Source organism: Canis aureus, chromosome 16 (assembly GCF_053574225.1).
Source record: "Canis aureus isolate CA01 chromosome 16, VMU_Caureus_v.1.0, whole genome shotgun sequence".
Classification (NCBI taxonomy): domain Eukaryota; kingdom Metazoa; phylum Chordata; class Mammalia; order Carnivora; family Canidae; genus Canis; species Canis aureus.
Genome location: NC_135626.1, coordinates 52,146,527 through 52,171,598, shown reverse-complemented (window position 1 = coordinate 52,171,598; position 25,072 = coordinate 52,146,527). Strand labels below are relative to the sequence as shown.

The 25,072-nt window shown below is 39.3% G+C and overlaps 2 long non-coding RNA genes across 2 annotated transcripts in view; both read right to left on the bottom strand.

Moving 5' to 3' along the window:
* LOC144286918 (uncharacterized) overlaps positions 1-8,671 on the bottom strand; it is a 38,856-nt gene extending 30,185 nt beyond the window's left edge. The window contains exon 1 of the long non-coding RNA XR_013354865.1: positions 8,077-8,671. This is a non-coding gene — a long non-coding RNA (uncharacterized LOC144286918). The remainder of the gene's footprint in view (positions 1-8,076) is intronic.
* A 13,408-nt stretch (positions 8,672-22,079) lies between these two features.
* Positions 22,080-24,533, bottom strand: LOC144286919 (uncharacterized). The gene is made up of 2 exons (XR_013354866.1): positions 24,229-24,533; positions 22,080-22,435 (listed from the first exon to the last, which is right to left on the bottom strand). It is a non-coding gene; the product is annotated as an uncharacterized LOC144286919 (long non-coding RNA).
* Between the last annotated feature and the right edge of the window lie 539 nt (positions 24,534-25,072).

Below are 25,072 nucleotides of genomic sequence, written 5' to 3'. Positions count from 1 at the left end.
GAAGCCACATACCATCATTTCTCCATACTCTGTTAGTCACAGCAATGATTGGCCTGCCTATAATCTATGAGGAGGGACACAAACTCAACTTGATTTAAGTAACATCAAAGAATTTGGAGCCACATTTTTAAATCATCATACATTCTTCCCCACTTTGGCTTTGCCATCTCAAGGGTTGTTGGGCCTCACTTGTGGCAGACACATAATTATTGACACAGTGGCACCTAGCATGAGACTGCCTGGTTTGTAGTCACACTAAGATACACATTAGGAACACCTAGAAATCCTTGAGGAATACCTCATAGGAACCTAAGTTCCTGTGCGAATAAGAAAAGCAAAAGCCAGAGGAACCAGCTTATTCTTAATAATGTAGTTCCATGTGTGAGCACAGGCGGGAGAAATCTCAGCAAAGGGTAGGAGGAACATGCTGTATACTTATGAATTGTCAGAGAAAACAGGGCAACTAAAAGGGGAACCCACAGGGACTCTAAAAGACAGGGACTAATGTACCACTTACTACAATGCTACCCAATTCAGGATGGCTGCAGATTGCAAACTAGATGAGCTATTTTGTTCTGTTGAAATAAGGAAACAAGCTGTGCTTTTCAAGCCAACCCTTTAAGCCAACCTTGAGTCTTCTATAAAGAATTGCAAGCATGATGCTCTTCAAAATGCCAACCACGGATGCTCATGGAAATACAAGTTTCATGTGCACAAGTAAGGAAAGGGCTTTATGTTAGAAATTGGCTTTTCAGCCACACACACACACATACATACACCCTGCCCTCACATCTTTAATAATAAAACAAACCACACAAAATTTATTTCCAAGCACTTGATCATTCTGAAAAATCAGAGGGAATTTGAGCCAAAAGGGAGGAAAGTAACCCTTATCCACAAAGGATAAATATCTGCCCCATAATTTATGGAGAATGCAAATCATCCAAGCAGCAGTCTATTGGCATTGACTGTTATTTCATTTAATTAAATGGCTATACAAGCCTCAGAATGCCATGTCTCCTGCCAGCTGACCCTATTGCCACGACCTTCCCTTCACAGAGTTCAGGGGAACATGATACTAAAGAAAGACATTTCATTTTAAACTAGAGAGAAATATGAATTGGTACATAAGGGAGGTCAGGTGGTGAGGACTTTTCCTTTGACTAATTTGTGCCATCGAAGCCTCTGTGACTACTGTGCATGATAAATTTACATTGTCTCGTTTTTTGTTTTGTTTTGTTTTCTTATTTCAGAGGGCAGTCAGCCTTGTCACTTTTGCATTATCATGTAGCTAAATTTTGCATGAAACGTGTCACTGTGTATGATGTTTTTTAAAGATTACAGAAATCAGCATTTCTTATGCTTGCTTTTGCTACTAAAATCTTGATTCTTGAAAGATTCTGGACCTTCTGAGTATTCATTAAGCACTGGAGTTGTGATCCCATGGTTAGGCTGATTAAGTCTTGGAGCACGTGTAGGTGAAGTTCTAAGGAGAAGTTTCATGCTGGCTTATCTCACCTACCCATAGAACTCAAGGTTCATGGGTCTATACTAGATCTACCTGAAATGAACCTGCACAAAGGCATCTGGATGGCTTAGTCATTTAAGTGTCCGATTCTTGATTTTGGCTCAGGTCAAGATTTCAGGGCCATGAGACAGACCTCCATGTCGGGCTCTGAAGCCAGCAGGGGGCCTGTTTGAGATTCTTGTTCTCTGGCTGCTCCTCTCCCTGTGTTCATGTACTTCTCTCTCTCTCAAATAAATTTTAAAAATCTTTTTAAAAAGTGAATCCACACAGTGTCTGATCTCTCTTCTTTTCTCCCATGACCGCCTCCCTCAGTCTTTTTTTATTATTACACTCATGAATTTTTAAAATAAGTATTTTAAAATACTTGGGCAGCCCAGGTGGCTCAGCGGTTTAGCGCTGCCTTCAGCCCAGGGCATGATCCTGGAGACCCAGGATCAAGTCCCACTGCATGAAGCCTGCTTCTCCCTCTGCCTATGTCTCTGCCTCTCCTTCTCTCTCCCTCTGATGAATAAATAAATAAAATCTTTTAAAAAAATAAAATACTTTTATTCCATTGTATTAATTGTAAAAGGGAATACATTTTTATGTAGTATACAGTATTTCCAGCTTTCTAAAAGATTCCTCCATGCCCCCTCCTAGTTAATATCTTCCCCTGAAAGGTAACCACTGCTCTGACTTTAGTCACCATACATTAGTTTTGCCTATTTCTTGAACTTCATATAAATGGAATTACACAATACAGTTTATACACTGTTGTTTCTTTCATTCACCATTATGACTATGAGTCCTCTGTGTTGTTGAATGTAGCAGCATTTCTCCCTTTCTAATATACCATTGTATGAATATACATACAATAATAGTTTATTTGGAGACGTTCTACTGCTAAAGATCCATTTTACTGCTGATGGTGCCCTCAGGCTTTTTCCTCTATTTGTTATCCTCCTCAGATATCAGCTATAATATCAAAAAAGAGTCAGGCCCTTCTCGAAGCCGAGAGCAATTCCAGGCTCCATGAGGTGAGTAGATGAAGGAGATATATTCAAGCCTTTGAGATCCTATCCTGGAGGATATTTTAAGTCCTTTAGAGTCTTCTAAGTGAAACAACCAAAAGAAGACAAAGCAGCAGCAATAGCATTATTTTCTTGCTGATGTTGACCTCTTTCAAAGGTTAACTTATATGTTCAACTATTGGATATTTTTAGCACCTATTGTATGCCAGATATTTGTTAGGTCCTAGGAATGAAGCATCAAATAAGACAGATAAGGATGCTGTTCTTCTGAAGCTAACTTTCAAAGAAGATATCAGATGGTGATGAAATCTATGGTGAAAATTAAAATAGGACAGTGCAATGAAATAGCCAGAAAAAAAAAAGCCTCTCTAGGAAGACCACAAAATGATAAGAAATAGTCATAGCAAGAGAATCAGAGGGAAGCCATAAGAAGGAAACATATTCTGGGATAGCAGAACAACTAGATTGATGCTAAGTCAAGAATGAACTTGGCCTTCTTAAAGGAAGGCACACTCATAAAGCCAGCATACAGTAGGCAACATGAAAGTAGCAGAAGATTAGATCAGGGAAGTAAGCAGAAAATGGATCATACATGACTTTGTGGTAAAGAGTTAAGAATTTATTCTAAGTATGATGGAACACCATTAGAGGGCATTAAGCAGAAGAGTAACATTGCCCAGGAAATTAAGTGGAAAGTGGCTTAAAAGGAGTCAGGAGTAGAAGCAGAATACCAATGAAGCAGCAACTTCCTCAAAGACAGATAATGGTATCTTGTACTATGGTGGCAGCAAAGGAGGTAAAAACATGAACAGTTCAATATGTTTTGGAGAGAATCAACAGAATATGCCATGGAAAAGAGGTACCATTACACAAAGCAGCAGAGTGTCATTAAAGGTAACACACTCAGTGGCCAACTCTGACTCTATAGAGTTACAGCCACAAGACCCTTCCAACACCATCTCCATGAACCTATTCTCCATCCACATAATTTTGGAATTTCAAAACTGTTACATGTAACCTCTTGATATTGATTTTTTTCACTTAGCACGATTCTCTTCATATCTACCCACAATTGCTGTGTGTATCAATACTTTCTTCCTTTTTTGTCGCTGAATAGTATTTCATGGTATAAATATACCACAGTTTATTTGACCATTCACCCAATAAGAACATGTGGGTTGTTGCAGTTTTTGTTTATTACAAATCAATCTTCTTTGATAATTTGGGCACAGGTTTTTATGTGAATATGTCTTCATTTCCCTGGAATAAATGCCTAGGAGTATAATTGCTGGGTTGTACAGTAAGTACACATGTTTTATATGAACTTGCCAGGCTGCTGTCCAGATTGGCTGTACCATTGGGCATATCCCACTGACAATGTATGAGAGATTGGGTTCTCTGCATCCTTGCCATCATTAATACTATTACTATTTCTAATTCTGTTTAATATATATGTAGTGATATCTCAACCTGCTCTTAATTTCCATTTCCCAAAGGCTAATGTTACTGAACATCTTTCAATAAATTTATTTGCCATATGCATATCGTCTTCACTGAAATGTCTGTTTAAATGTTTTGCCCATTTTAAGTTAGATTATTGTTAATTCTTTTACTATTGATTGTCGAGGGATCTCTACCTATTCTAGAAATAAGTCTTTTTGTCAGATATGTGGTCTATAAGTCTGTTTTATCAATTTGTGGCTTTTCCTTTCATCCTCTTAGCAAAGTCTTTCACAGAATAAATCTTTAATTTTGATGAAAAAAAAGTAAATATGTATCATGCTTAACAAGTTTCTGTCTTCTTATTAGGCCTTATTCAAGACTCCTTTTATACGTTAGGATGGTGGAGAAAAGAATGAAGAACCTCAGGGGGAAAGATGATATTGCCTTACAGTAATCACTTCCACTGGTCCACAACATGCAGAAATTACTCTCATATACACATTATCACTTTATCCTTACAACAATTCTATAAGGGAAGGAAGCAGACATAAAAAGTGAAATTTTACAAATTAAAAAAACTCAGAAATTGAAGGCCATAATGGACTAACACAAGGATTCAATGAGTAAGTAATAATAACAATTAGCAAATTCCAGAGTGCCTGGGTAGCGCAGTCGTTTGAGCATCTGCCTTCATCTCAGGTCCTGGGATTGAGCTCTGGGCCAGGCTCTCTGCTCAGGGGGGAGTCTGCTTCTCCCTCTGCCTCTGCCCCCCCCCCCCACTTATGCTTGCTCTCTCTTTCTCTCTCTCAAGTAAATAAAATCTTTTTTAAAAAAAAGTAGTCAGTTCCTAATCCAAGACTTGTACCCATCCTTTTGGCATCTGTCCTCGATATTGTTTTCCTGAGATATCTGCTCTAGTGATCATAATAAATCTTAACTTTTATTGAGTGCTTTCTCTATACCAGCCAGACACTGGTAACTCATGACATATATCACCTCTTTTAATCCTATAATGTAAGTACCATTACTGCAGTCCTTATTTTGAAGACCTGTAAACTTAAGGCTAAGAGAATTTAAGTGACCTTTCAAAGCTATCACAGACGCTAAGTGCTAGAACTAGAATTTCAGTCAAGGCAAACTCACTCCAAAGCCCATTTCCCCAGTCATAATACCAAGCTATTATAGATAGAGCAAGTAGAATCTGTTAAAAATCCCATTTGCCACCTCCAGTGTTAAGTATCTTAAAATAATTTCAAATACTAATATTTTCTGAGACTTTTAACAACACCATACTGATAAATTAATATATAAACACTATGGACATTTTCTTTCTCACTCATGATATTCATTGAAAAAATTATTTCTCAGCTTCTCTCCCAGCCTCTGAAAAATTTCCACAGTGGGAGATCTGATGATTTGCCCTTTTACCATTTGATCCCTAGGAACATCTATCTATAGCCACCGGTGTAATTAAAGATGTGTCAAAACATGAGGGCTGTCAGCAAGGCTGACTTTATTATTTGCTCAGAAAATATAAAATATCCATTATAAAGCCAGCATTTCATGATTACAAATATTTCTTAGAAGCATAATTTAATAATAAGTAACACTAATTCACCCAAATTAAAACAACTATTTGTGAGACCTCCTCCAAGACGTCTTCTATTATTGAACTAAACATTACCTTACTTGTTTTTAAAAATACAATTCAGACTGTTTCTCATTAAAATTTTGTTTTGGTTTTGTAAATCTAGCATCTGCTATTTAAATACATTCCATTAAGTTGTATACCATTTAGAGTTAGAAGAGACACCCAGGACTATATAATCTAAAAGTATCAAGTTATAGTTGGAGAAGCATAGTTCCACAAAGTTTCCTGTGACCAGGGTCCCCCAGTGAGTTGATGACAAAGCCAGGACTATGTATGGTCCAGAACAACAATATTTTACCATCTCACTTTCTGTGTTACTTTTATTAGCATATTAATAATCTCTCTCTCCAATAAAGAAAGTCTAGAAACTTGGTCTCTAATTATATACATAACCTCATATATAACTATACAGACTTTCATATCCTTTGAATCTGGGAAAACTCCTCCAGATCCAGTTCTGATGAGGCTGCACCAGCTCCCTCAGACAGAATGAGTCATTCTGTCACTGTGTTCCCAGAAAGCAGTGTTCACATTTCAACTATAATAGTTATCACATTTTATTCTAATTTACCCTGTTTAAATGTATGCCTCCTCTACAGGACCCAGTTCATCTAGACAAATCCACCTTGTGAACTCAAACATTTTGCATAAAACATGCATTCAGTAAAAGTTTTTATGAATGAATGTGTTATGGAATCAATCAGTTATTAGAGATTGCCTTGTCCACTCCCTGAGCTCAAAGAGACAGAATAATTGACTTATCGGTATCATACAAAAATACTTTTGTAGAAATCAAACATAAATAAAGCAAAGCAGACCGTTGTAAAGATTATTCAGGGGAGGAAAGGGGAGGAGATTGTATCAGACTGTACAATCTGTACCAGATTGTATCAAATAAAAAATCAGGAAATAGAAACCACACAATGATTAAACAGAAGTTTAATATAAAGCATTATTAAACTCAGGAGAATAACTATAAAGATATAAAGAGAACTCTAATTTTAGTATATGTGCTGCCAAAGCGAGCACTGTAAAGAGAACTCTAAAGGATACCTTGAATCAAGTGTGAATCCAGGGAAGGACAGACTTAGAAAAAAGACAAATTTGGCTCCCTCCCCAAGGCTGAGCTTCAGCCTCATCAAAGAAGATGTATGTGGTTGCTGCTCATGAGATGGTAAAGAAGTTCACTGGGTTGCCTGGATCAGGCCTGGACCTGAGCTGCTATGCAAGCCACAACAACAACCTCCACCCCGAGGTACAAGCGGGCTGTGGCTGGTGAGTAGGCAGGCAGAGGGAGTCAAGTACCACTGCAGCCCAAGGCCTGGAGCACACAGCGTCCACACCAGGAGAGCCACAGGAAGCAAAGTTCAGTGGGAGGGCACACAGAAGGAGCTGGGAAGCCACTGGGGGCACAAGGACTGGAGCATGCAATGCTCCCATGGAGGACCAGAACAAGGTGGCTAAGTCGCTAAGGGACCGCCCCCTCCTCCGGTGGTGCACAGCTGGGGCAGAGCAACGTGCACCCCTGACTGACCGCAGCAGGAGCAGGGTAAAGTAAACAAAGCAGCCAGGGGGTGGAGAGCCCCTTCTTCCCGCAGTGTCCTTCCAGCACCCTCTACTGCAAAGCTCAGCATCACCCCACCGAGAAGAAGAAATGCCCCAAAAAGTCCGATCTAGGGCAGCCCCTGCGGCCCTGCGGCTTAGTGCCGCCTTCGGCCCAGGGCGTGACCTGGGATCGAGTCCCACGTAGGGGCTCCCTGCATGGAGCCTGCTCTGCCTCTCTCTGTGTGTCTGTAATGAATAAAAAAAAAAAAAGTCCAATCTCACACCGGAAATGCTGAAGAACAAAAGACAAGAAACTGGTAAGTGGGATCTGATACTCAATAAATAAAAGACGCTTAGCTCAAGTTATAATGTCCTCAGTCTCTGCAGCTGTAAAATGAAGAGAGTAATAGGATCTACCTCCTCATATGCAGCATAAAAGCAAGATAATATGCCCACTTGCTCGGTGACAGCATATGTGCTGATCATAGAACAGTGCCCAGCACGTAAGAATTCAGTCAATGTTGGCTATCATCACTTTCACTGAAAAGCACGACTGGAATCAGACGACACCAGTTCCATTCCCAGCGCGGCTGTTACTGCCTGAGTGCACAGCAAGCCCCCTGCACCGGGCCTCAGTTTCTACCGCTGAAAAGTGGCTTTTTTTCCCACTTTTTTTTTTCTTTTTTAAGAAACTGCTTATTTTCCATCAGCTTTATTGCCATTTTGTGCGTAAGTCTGTGAAAGAACAGCGTAAGGCCCCCGGGTGAGGGTTCGCAGGCACGCGGGCCAGTCCCGGGAGCGCGCGGTGCGCGAGGCCTCCAGGGCAGCAGCGCCCTCAGCTCCGCCTGCCGCCCCACGGGAAGTGTCCGTGCTTTCGGGAGCCGCGGCAGCCCACTCACCCTGAAATTCCTTCTCCGTCGTGGCCCGCGGCAGCAGCCTGCTCTTCCTGTTCCATCCCTTCAGGATCTCTGCAGGAGAGACCCGCGCGGCCTCCTTCCCCGAGTGGGCCTCGGGAGGGGCTGCACATGCGCAGAGGCTCTGGGCCAGCGCCCCCCTGCGGCCTGGGCTGGAAATGTCCACGTGGCCCCGAGGAGCATCCGTGTGACACAGGTGACCGCACCTGTGCGGGGCCGCTGCTGGTCAGCAGCGGGACTAGTGACGGCGGGAGTCGCGGCCCTCGGAGGACTGCCTGGGCTGGCTTGGCGAAGGTCCAAGGATGGGGCGGCCGGCAACAGAGGTGGCTCTGGTGGCGGCAGCAACTTCCAGCACATCTTGCCGGCCAGGATTCCTGGAGGATACGACACTGACCTTGGCTGGGTTTTCAAGGGCTTGAGCTATCAGCACAAGCGTCTTCGATGTGTGATGCAGGCGCCATCACCGCCATCACCGTTGCTTCTGAGGATGCGCTGTCCCATTCGGAAGTCAAGGTGGGCGCCGTATCAATGGGTTCCTGCTGCAAGATGTGAGGACGTCTTCCTTGGTAGGACATCAAGGACTCTGCACAAGGTGAAGGTATGCCTTAAAGTTTTGATGGGACCCGAAAACGATGCCATATGGGCCCCTCTCTGGGGAGTATGGAAAGGCCCTTTCTCACTTTGAACATCGCATTTTTTTCCCATCTCACATGCCAACATCCACACCTTCTGCTCCACACCGGGGAAACTCATTGTGGGGTTTATAGAGAGCCTAACCCTCAAAACTATAGCTAGAAGATAAAAAGTAAGGGCTTTGGGCCGCATTGGGAGATGCTGAAGACATTTATAAGACAAAAATAATCCGGTGTGACACTATGTCAAAGTCTCGTCTGGAAAATGATAGCACATTTCAACTACTATCGAGCATTAATTTCTTAGAAAGTTTAACAAGTGGATAGTAAAGCCCCAAACAAATAATGCACAGAGAAACTAGGTTTTAAAGACACATTCAAAGGGAATGGAGGATTCTGTCTGGGAAGGCTGAGGTGGGATGGGATAGAAATGATACAGTGGTACTTCTCAAACTGTAATGTGACTGAATCACCTAGAGATCTCATTATAATGCAGGTTCGCATTCAGCAGTCGGGGGTGGGACCTGAGATTCTGCATTTCTAATGAGCTCTGGTCCACAGACCACACTCTCAGTCATACCATGGAAACCAGCAGTCCAGGTATCCAGGACTTCTATACCCATGGATGTGATGCAAAAAAAGAAGATTTTTCAACTCAAATTTTTTTCTTGGAGTCAACGAAGTCATTGCAGGCATCTGACTTCCGAAATATCATCCAGAAGAATGAGCTTCAGAAATGCCAATCTCTGACCTATCAGTGCACTGAACTATCAGGGGCAACATTTTTAAATAACATCAAAAACACATGACAGGCCGGGGATCCCCAGGTGGCTCAGCGGTTTGGCACCTGCCTTTGGCCCAGGGCATGATTCTGGAGTCCTGGGATCGAGTTCCGCATCGCACTCCCTGCATGGAGCCTGCTTCTCCTCTGTCTGTGTCTGCGCCTCTCTCTCTATGTCTCTCACGAATAAATAAATAAAATTTTAAAAAAACACATGACAGGCCAACATAAACAGATCTTGAATAAACATAAAAGGTCAATAATTATGTAAATGATCATCAGATTATACCAGAGGTTCACAAAATTTCTATCTTTGGAGGGATCCTTAGTGACTCTGTGACTTCCTCAGCATGCCCAGATCAAAGAAAATAACCAACTGTTTTATTTACAAAGTAGTTAGAACCCTACTTGGTAAAGTATTTTGTTTTTCTGTTTGTCTGTTGTTTGGTTTTGGTCCTAACAACTTAGTAGCCATTTTTTTTAAAACAACGATACTCATGAACTGAAGGAAAGTATGTTTTTATTCCATCTGTAAATAACCACACGTACTTACTAATTGGATGTGTGCATCTACTGGGCACTGCACAACTTCTCAAACTTTGAAATCAGATTGGTCACTGCCATCCTCATCCACCATTGCTTTTCATGTGGTAATTGTTATTTATCACAGCAACTGTCAAAAACCAAGCTTTGCAAATATATAATACCGCTGAAAGGAATGTAGTAGTAGAATCTTATTGAAGAAACTGAAAACTTTCCTGAGCTAGGAGCTAATTTGCAATCCAAGAAATATTGAATATTGCTATACTGTCCTCAAACTGAAAACTTTCTGAGGCTCAGTTTAGGAACTGCAGGATCATACCCTTTACAAAATACTAATCATGACCAAAGGCAAAGTAAGAATTCTAAAAGAAGATAGAAATTTTTGCAAGGACCACCAAGAGCAATACAACAAAATTTCACTTAGCTATTAAAGAGAAATCAATTATTCTCTGTCTTGTTAGAACAAAAGCATATTCTTAAATTAACATTAGGATTCTTACGACAAAATGTTTTGGTCTTTTGAAGGAAATGATCTTCCTAATATTTTCTCAATAACCACATATCACTTTCCCATCAGCAAAAAAGCCTTTGCATATAAATATCATTGTCCTTTTATTTTCTTACATTTACCCTCTATTCTTTGACATTCTATTTCAAATTAAACCTAAGGAACAATTTTGAACATTCAAGCTTACAAAAAAAAAAAAAAAAGAGCCTTGATTGATTCAAAGTTATACTTTATGTACCTACAATTTCCCAGTAGTCCTATTTCTCAATCAGAATTTGAATAATCTTTACAACTTGTATTCCCCCAAACTCAGATTTAATGACTCAGTAGGTTCAGAAAGAGAAATAACAGCTGCAGCTCATCCCGCGGTGCTATTCAGTAATGACAATGTTATACCACATTAGCAATTGTGACATTAATAAAAAGAAGCCCATAGGATTAACCAAAGACAGCTGACTTTAGTCAAATGTAGGTCAGGCTTTGTTTGCTCAGAAGCTGGTAATAATCCCAGGTAAGTGCTCTCATGTGTCACACATATATGTCAGGAGCATAATTTCAGCCCCACTAAATGATTCACATTTTTAAGTTTCTGTAAGCCATTTTTGAATTATTGTTAAGCATTTAATTTCACTGCCAGGCCTATAGGCTCCTTAAAATTATTAACTTATGTGACATTATAGCATGTTTTTCCTTCAGGTACCACTTAAGAACACCTTAGAGAATTTCATGTTAACCTTCCAGATACTGAAGTTCTTATGAGAGAGGCTCAGGGGTCACCCCTAATTTATAGCATAATTATGGGGAAAATGGTGTTGATGGCTAAGCTAGCCATCTATAATCACAAAGTCCTCACTGTCACAGGAAATGTCATTGTAAGCCCAATGTGAATAGTGCATTCGTAATCAAGTCTTGTGGTCAGTTTTATATAAACAAGAAGTCCGGAACCATACAATCCTAAAATACATTTTAAAAATATAAATACTTTGGAAAACATTTTGCAGTTTCTTAAAAGTTTAGACATATTCCTACCATATGATACAACCATTGCACCCCTAGGTATTCATCTAAGAAATGGAGCCACATGTCCACAAAAATATTTGTAGCAACTCTATTCATAATGGCCCTAAACTGAAAATAACCCAAACCAACAAGCAGATCACTAAAGAAATGGAGGTATTTCATTATGCTGGAACACTACTCAACAATAAAAAGGAAAGAACCACAGACCTATGCAACAATTGTGGAGAAATCTCTAAAACACTATGTTAAGTAAAAGTAGCTAAACACAAAACAGTACATGATGCATGATTCCATTTTTGTGCAATTCTAGGATGGTCAAACCAATCTATGGTGATAAATCAGAACAGTGGTCGTGGGGTAGGAATGGTGCAGGACTGTCTGGGAGAAGCACAAGAGCACTTTGTGAGTAATGATAAGTTCCATATCTCGATGGGATGAGTGAGGTATTGTTCACATACACATTTGCCACATTCATCAAACTCTACATTTATGATCTATACATTAAGATATGTATAAAATAATGCTCAACATCACTCATTGTCAGGGAAATACAAATCAAAACCACAATGAGCTACTATTCACACTGGTCAGAATGACTAAAATTAACAATTGGGGAAACAATAGACATTGGCAAGGATGCAGAGAAAGGGGAGCCCTCTTACACTATTGGTGGGAATGCAAACTGGTGTAGCCACTCTGGAAAACAGTACGGAGATTCCTCAAAAAGTTAAAAATAGAACTACCCTAGGACCCAGCAATCCCACTACTAGGTATTGATCCAAAGGATACAAAAATGGTGATTTGAAGGGGCACATGCACCCCAGTGTTTATAGCAGCAATGTCCGCAATAGCCAAACTATGGAAAGTTCCCAATGTCCATAAACTGATGAATAGATAAAGAAGATGTGAGAGATAGATAGATAGATAGATAGATAGATAGATAGATAGATAGATAGAGATATATAATGGAATACTACTCAGCCATCAAAAAGAATGAAATCTTGTCATTCCCAAGGATGTAGATAGAACTAGAGAGTTTTACGCTAAGTGAAATAAAGTCATTGAGAGAAAGACAATACCATATGATTTCACTCATGTGTGAAATTTATGAAACAAAACCAATGAACATAGGGGAAGGGAATGAAAAATTAAAAAGATAAAAATAGAGATGGAGGCAAACCATAAAAGACTCAACTATAGAGAATAAATTGGGGGTTGCTCAATTTTAGGGGCAGTAGGTGGGGAGGCAGAGTAACTGGGTGATGGGCATTAAGGAGGGCACTTGATGTAATGATCACTGAGTGTCATATGCAACTGATAAATCACTAAATTCTACTCCTGAACCTAATAATCATTTTAAAAGATGTGTATGAAATATACCTCAATAAATAAAATCTATGGTATTCTATAAGCTCTTTAATTTTATATTTAAACTTTATTAAGTCAAACACCTTTATTAAATATTTATGTAAATGTAATGAAGTCTTTTAGATATAATCAAAAAGAGATGCTACCCGAAAGAATTACTAATCTAGTATTACCCAATTAAGGATAAGAAACAGCATAGTTAACAAAATAGATAATTTCAATTTATTGACATCTAAATTCCTTCTAATGCAAATACCATAACTTGAGAGATCTGTGTTTATAAATTGAAAAATCAGAAAAATATCAACTGGTATAAATGCAATTAAGTACTTAAAACTAGTTTATATTAATGTGGAGCAGTTTCAAGATGAGGCCAAAATAGTAAATGATGCAAAAATCATTTGAATTTCTAATACTAAGCAGAATTCAGTTGACTATTCCAATACAAGCCTTGCCCCAGCCACCATTCTAATTCGGGCCACCATTCTGATTCAGGCCCTCATTTTGTTTTGTTTTTTTAAGTGGAGCAGATTCCTAACTGGCTTTCCTAACTTTAATGTCATCCTCCTTTGATCCATTTAAAATCATATTAAGCCTTTAGTGCAGCCTGCAAGAGCATATCCACTATACATCACAATTTATGATCAAGGTCAGCTCCCTAGCTCATTATTCAAAAACTGGTGGTCTGACCACAGTCTCCCTGCCATTGTATCTAACCTCATAGCCACTTTTTTCCCCTGGCCTCCCATCCCTTCACAGACCTCTGCACTGAAGAGTCAGGATGATGCTCCTATTTCTGCCACTGGACCTTTGTTTATGCCACCTGTCCATCTGAATTTTATATCATTTGGTCCCCACCTCATCATCCATATTCATCCCAGTTTTCAAGACACACTTTAGCTATCACTTCCTTTTTAAGGAAGTTCCTCATTTTTCTCACCCAGAGTAACCTTTCTTTCTAATAAACCGTCATCACATTGTTTGCCCAGTTCTGCTATCATAATCATCATCTGCCTTATATTGTGAAATGGTTTGGACTCAAGCTCCAGAGAGAAATACACAGCTTACAAACTGAGCTCCTCAGCGGTCAGAACTTAGGGCATTTACTTCATCTCTCTATGCTTCTGTTTTTTCACCTATTAAAAAATAAAATAAAACAATAGTATCTTTCTTATTTAATTGTTGCGAACAGGAAATTAGATAATGTACATATAGTTCTTGGTCGGGCACACATTTTAAGTGTTCAGTAATATTTACTCCAAAACCTGCTCACTAAAAGAGAATAAATTCTCTAAGCAGAAAACTATATTCAAAGAACTGGAAGAACTCACAAATGGAGAATTTTGAGGACTACCAAGTTATACCAGAAGGTTGGAGGATGACTTTTGCTGTGATTTCCAAAATAGGGCATGTTAGGCTTCAGAAACTGCAGAATGGTGACATTAATTCTAGGCAGGAAAAGTCTGGTGAAAAAGAAAACAAAAAACAAAAACAAAAAAACAAAAACAAAAAAAAGGAGAAGTAGTCCAGGTACTAAACAGAAATGTAAACACATGTCTACACCAAGACGCATACATGAATATTCAAAGCAGCTTCATCCATAATAGCCAAAAACTAGAAACAAATGTCCACCAACAGAGAAGTGGATAAACAAAATGTGTTATATCCCTACAACAGAGTATCATTCAGCACTAAAAATGAACACCCTACCGAAAGAATGGATGAATCTCAAATCTGTACATTGAGTAAAAGAAGCCAAATATAGAAAAGTGCCTACTGTATAATTCTATTTATACGAAATTCTAGAAAGTGTAAGTAAGCTATCATGACAGAAAGATCAGTGGTTGCCTGAAAACTTGGGATGGAGGGAAGGGGGAACTGCAAAGAGGCATGAGGAAACCTTGAAAGATGGTGGAAATGTTGTGTGTCTCAGTTCTGGAGGTGGTTTCAAGGGACTATACATAATTCTGCCAAAATTCATCAAATTCTATGCTTCAAACAGGTGTAATTTATTTTACATCAATTATACCTCCATCAAACTAATATTTTAAAACATAACCAAAAAGTGAAAAGGTTTCTTTAAGTCAAAGAGACCCTGGAAGAGCACTAGAGTTGATTGGGACACAGTATATTTTCATTAAGAAAATGTCACATTTGTCTAGCAGTTTTTCCTTCTTCAACAGGGCTACTGGGTTGCACTATCTGGGAGACATAGCAAATGCAAAGTCCTGAACCTCAGCAAGATATTTGAAGAGATTTTTCATGATATGCTGTGAGATCAAGTGAAATTTTATGGGATAAGTGCAAGGACAATTGAAGAATTGAGTGACGATTTCTGTGTTACCCTAAAAGATGTCTAATGTCAGATCGCATGGTTCTATATTTGGTCTGTTTAATATTTTTACCAATTACTTGCCTGAACATGTAAGGGCATAACCATCAACTTCATGTTGACTGAACATTGCTATGTTCAACAAAAGATAAGAATCTACATTATCTTAACAGGCAAGAGAAGTAGTTTAGATCTAACAAGGTGAAACTTCACAAGGACAGCTCTTAAATAACTGAATTGAGTCTAAAATCTAGCTTTCCAAGTACAAGATAAAAGTGCCATGTCATACCAACAAGACATTAGGAAAAGAAGCCTTAGGGGCATAATCAGTAATAAATTCAGTGTCAGTTAACAATGAAATGTCACTCGTATAGAAGTTAACATGACCTTGAGTTGCATTAAGAAAGATATAAGCTTTAATAAAAACGAGGTGAAAACCTTGTTCTATTCTCCACAATAGGCTTACACTAAAACATTGCATTAGTGAGAAAGCAATAACGGCTTTTTAGCCTAGAGAAGGGTGAAGGGGTAGGGACAGGGGTGGAGCAAGGAGATGGCTGCAAAATCTTTGTCAATTCTCTCCATCAACAAGTGGAGTTATGTATCCCAACATTGGGATCTGGGCTGCTCTGTGACCACTTTGACCAAGAGAATCAAGGGACAGTGATACTGTGCCAGTTTCAGGCCCAGTCTCAAAGAAGCCTGGCAGCTTCTGTTTCCTCTCTCTTAGAACCCAGTCACAGTGTATTAAGAAATCTCAAGCAGCTTCATGTAGCATAATTGAGGCACCAAGTCAATAGCCCCAGACAAGCTCCCTGCCAGCTCATAATAGTGAGCCACTTAGAATTAGATCTTTGCCTCACCAAGCTACCCTAGCTGATGCTTCATGGAGCAAAAATGATCTTTTTCCACTGAGTTTTGCCAAATTGAGAAACCACTAGCAGAAAACTTATCTTTCTGTTGAGTCAGTGTTCGGATAGTTTGTTATACAGCAAGAGAAAACTGAAACAGGAGCATCTTCAAATATATGAAGAGCTATCATATGCTTGGCCACATGGGCTAGAATTAGAACCAATATGCATAACTTGGAGAGACTCGCTGAGAGGCAAGCTGGAACTCCAAAGATAAGACTTAGAGAAATCCAGAAGAACAAAGCATCAGAGTTGTGGGACTCATCTGGTGTTAGGACTGGCCTTGAGGAAATAAACAAAGAATCTAGATTAGAACGCTCCAAGATGTATGGCTAGCCCAAGCTCAATTTCAGAAGGCATCAGGTCCTATCGGTTTCCTCTGCAGTGGCAGAGATGAATTCCAGGTGGAAGGCCATTCCGGTTGAATCCCATTTATCCAGTGGCTGGGGATAGACCTATGGGAACGCCTGGAAGGTCGTCAAGATCCCAGTTAAAAGTCAGAGTGGGGGACACCTGGGTGGCTCAGCATGAGTGTCGGCCTTCGGCTCAGGGCGTGATCCCAGAGTACTGAGATCGAGTCCCACATCGGGCTCCCTGCATGGAGTCTGCTTCTCCCTCTGCCTGTATTTCTGCCTCTCTCTCTCTCTCTCTCTCTCTCTCTCTCTGTGTGTCTCTCATGAATAAAAAAATCTGAAAAAAAAAAAGTCAGAGTGGGATGTCAATCCCTGAGGGACCATTAGAGTAACCACCCCAAAACAGAAAAACAAAGGCACAATGCTAGGCACTGCTGGGCACCCTGTAAGAGCTTAAATAGTGTTGCTTGGAATGGGGACACACCTTAGACTTATCAGACATCAGATATTGTTCTTGATCCCATTCTCTGATAGGAGTGCAAATCCTAATGTTCCATCAGGCTAGATTAAGATTAGCTCAGGGACACCTTGGGTGGCTCAGTCAGTTAAGCATCTGCTTTGGCTCAGGTCATCATCCCAGGGTCCTGGGATCAAGTCCCTCATCAGGATCCCTGCTCAGTGGGGAGCCTACTTCTTCCTCAGCCTACTGATCCTGCTGCTTGTGCTTGCTCTCTCGCTCTGATAAGTAAATAAATTCTAAAAAAACAAACAAACAAATATATATATATATGACAGCTAATATATATATTAGCTCAGAAACCAGCCAAATGAAGAATCAGCTCAGGAACTAAGATGGCCAAATAGAGAGCAGCTCATCAGCATCTTTAGCTGTGAGAGGCTCAGAAAAGAGGTTTCTGAAGGGAGCTACAAAAAAATAGGTTTTAGTTTAACACAAGAAAACTTTTTTCAGTCAGAGAGGTATGTTCCAATGCTGACAGAAGCCTAAATTGTCACCTGCCCACAGATCTACAGAGAAGATACATCCATCAAATAACTTTTAAATTCCCTTGCAACTTAAGATTCCCTGACATCAAAATACACAAGAAGGCAAATCATTTGCACAGAATACACAAGTGCTCAACGAGGAGTGGATGGGTGAACAGATAGACACACATATGAATGACCAAATGGATGAACGGAAATGGATGGATGGATAGATGACTAATGCAGTCTGACATTCTCAAATACTCAGCACCACCTGTCCACAAATATACTAGTTGTATCAAGTAAACTGGACTCAAGAGAAAAGAAATCCAAATGTATTTGTGCCTCGAAGAGTTGGCCAAATACTTACCTTGAAGTATCCAAGTATATGCTGCATTTTTATGCTTATGAAAGCAATTTGCTAAGAAAATTAGAATTTCATTTGAAAATCTCTTCATTTGTTCTGACTGGCTCAGTCTGAGCAGGCATCACTGTGACCCTGCCTAACACGAAAGCAGATCCGTCCTGTGACAGTCAGGAATCCCTGGCTCCAGGGCAAAAGAGAGATTGGAGCAGCTCTTCTGTGACAGTCAGGAATCCCTGGCTCCAGGGCAAAAGAGAGATTGGAGCAACAGAGAAGCACTGACTGGAGTCCAACAAAAGTTCTGCTGCCTTGTCTCCCAGGTGATTCTTCATCTTTCGTTTGTTTTTACATGACTTGCATCTATTTTCAACCACTGCTCCTGTCACACACTCCCTGATATGGATGTCTCTGCAACCTTCTGACACAGTTTGTACTGTCCCCTCAATAACAGGGCTTTTCGTGGCAAGGGTTTTATTTAAATAAATTTGCTAACACCTTCATGCACAATGAATAGCTCTCTCTCTTTGAGGCAGCGAATGAAGCTCAGAGTTCTAGGGAGTGGTTTATAAAATGTTTTAACCCCAACCCAGAGTCGGAAAAGCATTTTGTATCACAACCTAGTACACAGAACACACATAAAATAATAGTTAACCTAACTCTGTGCCATGCTTTCTATATTTTCTACTCTATTTCATTTTTTAAGCCACAGGTCAGAACTAACTAATTTGATTTTATGACACACTAATGCATAGGGACTGGTGGTCTGAAAAGCACTACTTAAGGACTAATTATCAATTAGAATTTACAGAGTGTGGCAGTGGACCAAGTGCCCAAAAACTGTGTTATCAACATTAGAGGCAAAGCCCAGATCCACCCAAACCTATAAATAATATAACATTTTCTACGAATGGAATTAATAAGAGTTAATACATAATGGATGAGATTAGCTAAATGTAGAAATTAATTCAAGAAAATATAGGGCTGCAGGGATTTGAAAGTCCAATCAAGGTGTCCAGGATGTGCAGTGTGACAGAAGTCTTACTGGATTATAGTTCTAATATAAAAATTTGAGACCACAGTTTTAATTTGCCTTGTCTGAGGAAATCCTGTTGATGGCAAGAACTGACTATTTTGGGGTCTTAGAAGTGGGAAGTCAAGGTACAAGAACTTTTTAATGGTTCCCCCATCCAGGGCCCCTGAACACAAATATCCAGTCTGCTTGGAAGCTTAGGGACTAGCTCACAGCTCAATGACACCTATCCCCTTTCTCTTTATTTGGATCCACTACACAACTAGTGATTTAAACATTAGTTTCCCAAACATGTTTTCCTAAAGTGGTAAGAACACACTTTTTTTCATTGTAAATTAATAGACCAGGATCTTGGTGAATATGTATCAGTCTCATGGCTCCAGTTATATGATCCTTTCTGTGCTGAATGAAATATCAAGGTTGTACAAACCAAATCTAGCACAGAGCAGCCCTGCTGGGATGATGGCATTCAGGAGCCTAAGTAGCCAGCCAGCCTCTCTCAAAGAAATATCTCTTTCTGTCCTATCACTCTACCTATAACAAGTTATTCAGAGGTTGATAAATGGCAAACCAAATAATAACATATTGGTTTTGTAAACACAGGCATTGACTTAGCATTCCTTTAGCCAGCTGGAGCAAAGGAATATTATTGAAACTCCGTCAGATTTGCTTTCCCATACCAGGGCTGTGTGTGGCCCAAATTTCCACAAACTAATGTTATATTTTTAAAAGAAGACTAAACAATTTGTGTCATGAGTTCTGGTGGCCAATATCACGCTTTAGTATTTGAAATCAGCTGCTGGATCTGGCTTTTCTATGCTCCTCAGTGCCATTCATTCATTCCACACACATTTTGTGAGCACCCAGAGTAGAGGTTACTAGAGAGATAAGGACTCGCCCTCAAGGAAGTCAAAGACTGGAACAGAATAATAACAAATCAGTATGAGAAATCGTGTTATATGCACTACAGAGTCATGGCATCATGTAGAATCAACTCAAGAGAGGAAAGTGAAAGATTCCACAGGGAGATGTTAGAGGCGAATTGTGAGGGAGAAGTGGAGATAAAGAGGCAGACCAATGGTGAATCTAGAGAGAGAGAACGTGCACAGGAGTTTGGACTGGCTTGATTATAAGGCTCTCATGAGTTTAAAGAGGACAGTTTTGCTGTTGCAGATTTGCTTTATTTTTAAGGAGAAAGTGTAGCCATCAGACTCACTTTTTAGACAACTCTGGCAGAAATAGAGTGTTGATTGGAATAGGTGGCAAAAGTAGACACAAAGTCTAATTAGCTTACTTAGTACCTAGAACATTAAATCTGTGTGTGTGTGGGGGGGTGCTATTTAGAAACTAACCCATAGGACTTTCTTCAGAGAGTTAGAACAAATTATTTTAAGATTTGTGTGGAATCAGAAAAGACCCCGAATAGCCAGGGGAATTTTAAAAAAGAAAACCATAGCTGGGGGCATCACAATGCCAGATTTCAGGTTGTACTACAAAGCTGTGGTCATCAAGACAGTGTGGTACTGGCACAAAAACAGACACATAGATCAATGGAACAGAATAGAGAACCCAGAAGTGGACCCTGAACTTTATGGTCAACTAATATTCGATAAAGGATAAAGATTATCCATTGGAAGAAAGACAGTCTCTTCAATAAATGGTGCTGGGAAAATTGGACATCCACATGCAGAAGAATGAAACTAGACCACTCTCTTGCACCATACACAAAGATAAACTCTAAATGGATGAAAGATCTGAATGTGAGACAAGATTCCATCAAAATCCTAGAGGAGAACACAGGCAACACCCTTTTTGAACTCAGCCAGAGTAACTTCTTGCAAGATACATCCACGAAAACAAAATAAACAAAAGCAAAAATGAACTATTGGGACTTCATCAAGGTAAGAAGCTTTTGCACAGCAAAGGATACAGTCAACAAAACTAAGAGACAACCTACAGAATGGGAGAAGATATTTGCAAATGACATATCAGATAAAGGGCTAGTTTCCAAGATCTATAAAGAACTTATTAAACTCAACACCAAAGAAACAAACCATCCAATCATGAAATGGGCAAAAGACATGAACAGAAATCTCACAGAGGAAGACATAGACATGGCCAACATGCACATGAGAAAATGCTCTGCATCACTGGCCATCAGGGAAATACAAATCAAAACCACAATGAGATACCACCTCACACCAGTGAGAATGGGGAAAATTAACAAGGCAGAAAACCACAAATGTTGGAGAGGATGCGGAGAAAAGGGAACCTTCTTAACTGTTGGTGGGAATGTGAATTGGTGCAGCCACTCTGGAAAACTGTGTGGAGGTTCCTCAAAGATTAAAAATAGATCTGCCCTACAACCCAGCAATTGCACTGCTGGGGATTTACCCCAAAGATACAGATGCAATGAAACACCGGGACACCTGCACCCCGACGTTTATAGCAGCAATGTCCACAATAGCCAAACTGTGGAAGGAGCCTCGGTGTCCATCGAAAGATGAGTGGATAAAGAAGATGTGGTTTATGTATACAATGGAATATTACTCAGCCATTAGAAATAACAAATACCCACCATTTGCTTAGAAATGGATGGAACTGGAGGGTATTATGCTGAGTGAAGTAAGTCAATCGGAGAAGGACAAACATTATATGTTCTCATTCATTTGGGGAATATAAATAATAGTGAAAGGGAATATAAGGGAAGGGAGAAGAAACGTGTGGGAAATATCAGAAAGGGAGACAGAACATGAGAGACTCCTAACTCTGGGAAACGAACTAGGGGTGGTGGAAGGGGAGGAGGGCGGGGGGTGGGGGTGAATGGGTGATGGGCACTGAGGGGGGCACTTGACGGGATGAGCACTGGGCGTTATTCTGTATGTTGGTAAATTGAACACCAATAAAAAATAAATTTATTAAAAAATAAAAAAAAGAAACTAACCCATAACACAAAAGACTATTATGCTAGTTTTGGGTTTTTTTCTTACAAAAAAAATGGAATTAAAGCTAATGTGAACCCTTGCCACAAGAAATATAGTTTTCATGATGATCTGTATTGTTTTCCTTCTTTTTCCAAAGCCATCCAAACTGATAGGAGAATCTTTTTAGTAGGAAAGCACTACCACTTTGAGCTAATTTTTCAAACATATTATTTCTCTCTTTTTATTTAATCTTAAAATGTATGATTGTGTGAGATGACACTTCATAGAAGTGGCAATGCCTGGCAACTTTCTACTATTTCCTAAATTATCATGACTAGGAGGACCAGTCTCTACAAATATCCAATTCCCTTTTCTGGTTGAGTGAGCTTTTAGAGAGCTGAGGGCCCAGCCAGCAGAGATGGGAGTTGCCAGGTTCCCAGGACTAGCCTCAGGTATCAGTGGTGAGCAATGGAGATGTCAGGAAGAGCTGTGTACAGGACTGGATGGCTGTCGAGTCCAAAACATACGCCAGAGAGAAGGGTCCAGGAGTACAGGCAATAGGATGGAGGCAAGTAGAATGGTTCAAAGCCAACCCTGTGAGGAAAGATCCCAGATGAGTTCTCTACCAAACAATGAATAGTGACAGCGACTCTTTCTCCCAGTTTTTTTGAGACATAGTTAGTATATACCACTCTATAAGCTTAAGGTATGACACACCATCTTCCTAAACTACAGAGTAAAGAAGTAGTATTGCCACATTTAAAATATATTTAAATAAAAATATTTATAGTTAAAAATAAAAATATGTATATAAAATGTATTTTAAATGTATTTTAAAATAATAAGGCAGCCACCTAACATAATACTTTCAGTGAACCACTCCATGTAACTTCACGAAGTATTATCTTTCCATTTATACATTCAGAATGAAAACCATATGGTGTAAAAGTTCGAAGTTGGAGGATTTCATTTATGTACTTAAAAGCCAGAAAAATCAATACAGACAAAAGACCTCTCCAGCAGTTCCCTGATTACTACTTTACATAGGAGTAAACTCAGGAAATATAAATTTCCTTGTTTTCCAGGAGTTTTAAATGAATATGATACTGCTAATAGGTATTATAAGTTGTTTTTCATTTCAGTTTCATGTTTTTCCTTCTACTCTGTAATTCCTACTATTCCATGCCTGTGTCACCACACATCCAATTAGCAACTAAGCATGTACTGTTAGCATGACAGTATTACAGCCAGCTTAGGCTTCTGTGAATGACTGGATGATAGTGCTCTCTCCAGTTTCACTCACAGAAGGGGCTTCAAGTGCTCTATAAATTCAAAATAATGATGAAAAGAAATGGATGAGCTTTAGAAAACACAAATAATAAGGCTGTGCATATTCTCATGTATGAGGCTATTTGAAAACCTATAAACACATTTTATTCAAGATTGTACTGATGTTTTAATATAAAAAACCTCCTCTCTATTTTTAATTCGTCAAAAAAGTAGAGATATTGAGATTTCATTTTTAAGTGCTGATACTATTATAATATTACAATGATTATTTTTAGTGTATGACTTACATAAGAAGGAAACACTTACAAATACTTCCCCTATACCAAGATTTCTAAAAGCTGTTTGAGATCACTGTAACCAGATTAGTGAGGTAATGGTCAGTTAATTATCACAAGGTTGAGGAGCAGATGCATGTTCTTTAAGAAATAAAAGATTTTAAGTAAAAGATCTGTTCTCTAGCACAAAAAAATCTAGTACATTTAAGAAACATTAATAGTGTTAAAGTTTCAGGTCACCAGTCCTTGTATATATTAAAGAAAAATTCTCAAGATTACAGGAAATATTTTGCCATTCTTGCTAAACCTATTTTCAACAGAAGCTCAGGTTTATTATGATAAGATAAAGAATAACCATAAGATTAACTTAAATATTATGATAAATGACATATAAATATTTTCTACTCTTTCTTATCCTCTCTCAATAAAGGACAATGACTTAAATCAGTGTTGTGAATTTTCCAAAGTTCTCATATTAATGGTTTCTTTACTTCAAACTTTTATTAAGTGACATTGAAATTATTGCAACTCTAATTTTAAACTGAGCAGAATGAAAGAACATAGAACTTATAATAATTTAGTTCTGCATTAGCAAAGATTTTTTTCTTTAGTCATAAAAATTCAATTGAAAGGGGCATAGTAAAACAGCCATTCTTATCTATTTTTGATGAGTGAATAAATTTGTATAACCTTTTGAAAGGCAATTTGAATACATCAAGAGCCGTATATTAGTTATCTATTGTTACATTAAAAATTATCCAAAAAACAACAGACATTTTTATCTTACAGATTCTGTGAGTTAGGGATTCAGAAGTAGCTTACCTTGGTAGCTCCAGCTGGGTCTTTCATGAGGTTGGAGTCAATATGTTGGCTAGGGCTGCATTCTTGTGCAGGCTTGTCTGAGCTACAAGATTAATTTCCACAATGACTCCCTTGCCTGTAGGAATGGAGAGCCTGGAGCAGCCTGTAGGCATGGACCTCTCCACAGAATTAGTTGACCACCATCCTCACATGTCATCAGCTTCCCCAGGGACAAGTGAGCCAAGAGAAAGCAAGGAAGAAGTCCCTGGCCTATTATGACCTAGTGTCCAAAGTCACACCCATCACTTCTGCCCTAAGCTATTCAGTAGAAGTGAGTCACTAAGTGTTCAGCTCAAACTCAAGAGGAGGGGAATTAAGAGCCATCTCTTGAAGAAATGAGTCATCAAAGAAACCTCAGACATATTTTTAAGTGACAACAATCTCTAAAATATTTTGGAAAATCATTCAACACACACACACACACACACACACACACACACACTTTTTTAATTTAAATTCAATTTACCAACATATAACACCCAGTGCTCATCCCATCAAGTCCCCTCCTTAGTGCCCGTCACTCAGTTGCCCCATCCCCCCACCTCAACCCTTTGTTTGTTTCCCAGAGTTAGGAGTCTCTCATGGTTTATCTCCCTCTCTAATTTTTCCCCACTCGGTTCCCCTCCTTTCCCTTATAATCCCTTTCACTATTTCTTATATTCCACGTATGAGTGAAACCATATGATGATTTTCCTTCTCTGATTGACTTACTTCACTCAGCATAGTACCCTCTAGTTCCATCCATGTCGAAGCAAATGGTAGATATTCGTCCTTTCTGAGGGATGAGTAATATTCCATTGTATAT